Raw genomic sequence first — 722 nt, 5'->3', positions numbered from 1 at the left:
GACACATACAGCGCCATCTATTGATCAGTTTTTACACTATTTTTTTCTGCCATACGTTTTCCCTCGTCTCCGATAATATTCCGTTGCAATTCGACGTAGTTCTGGCCAGAGGTGTTATTTCTACAGTGTTTTGAAAGTTTAATTATAATCACCCTGTATACTTACCTCTTCTTAGCAACAATTGACTTGATATGGCGCATTTCTTCACTGGTAGAGCCCTTAAAGTATGTCCATCCCAGCAAGCGTCACCTTTTTAATAACATTTGACCCTCAGCTTCCCATAAATTACATTAATAGTAGCGCACTCTGGGGGGTGACGACATCTACTGATCTCCTTAGCTCCCATTTTTTATGGTCGGGCTACAATCCTACAGTACTTTTCTTTTTCTTTCTGTTTCGTTAGATCCCACTCCAAATTTCCATACGGTAGAGTGCAAGTAACACGTACTGATAAAACGAAAATAAATATTGCATCCTCAGTGCTACATATAACTTCTTCCTGCCGCAAACAAACGAATCGGGAATGGCAAAATCGGTTCACTATCTAATATCATGATGGTCTAGATAGCTTATCTACCAAGGTAATAAAAGTATGTTCACAACACATGGTGAAATTACTGACTGTTTTGATAAATTCGGCCATAAAAAACGAATCCTTTCTAAAATCATTAAAAACTAATGTTATATTAACAAGTGAAGAAGGAGATAACCCAGAAACTAAG

This window comes from Schistocerca americana, chromosome 7, assembly GCF_021461395.2.
Source record: "Schistocerca americana isolate TAMUIC-IGC-003095 chromosome 7, iqSchAmer2.1, whole genome shotgun sequence".
Lineage (NCBI taxonomy): Eukaryota > Metazoa > Arthropoda > Insecta > Orthoptera > Acrididae > Schistocerca > Schistocerca americana.
This window is presented reverse-complemented; position numbering follows the sequence as displayed.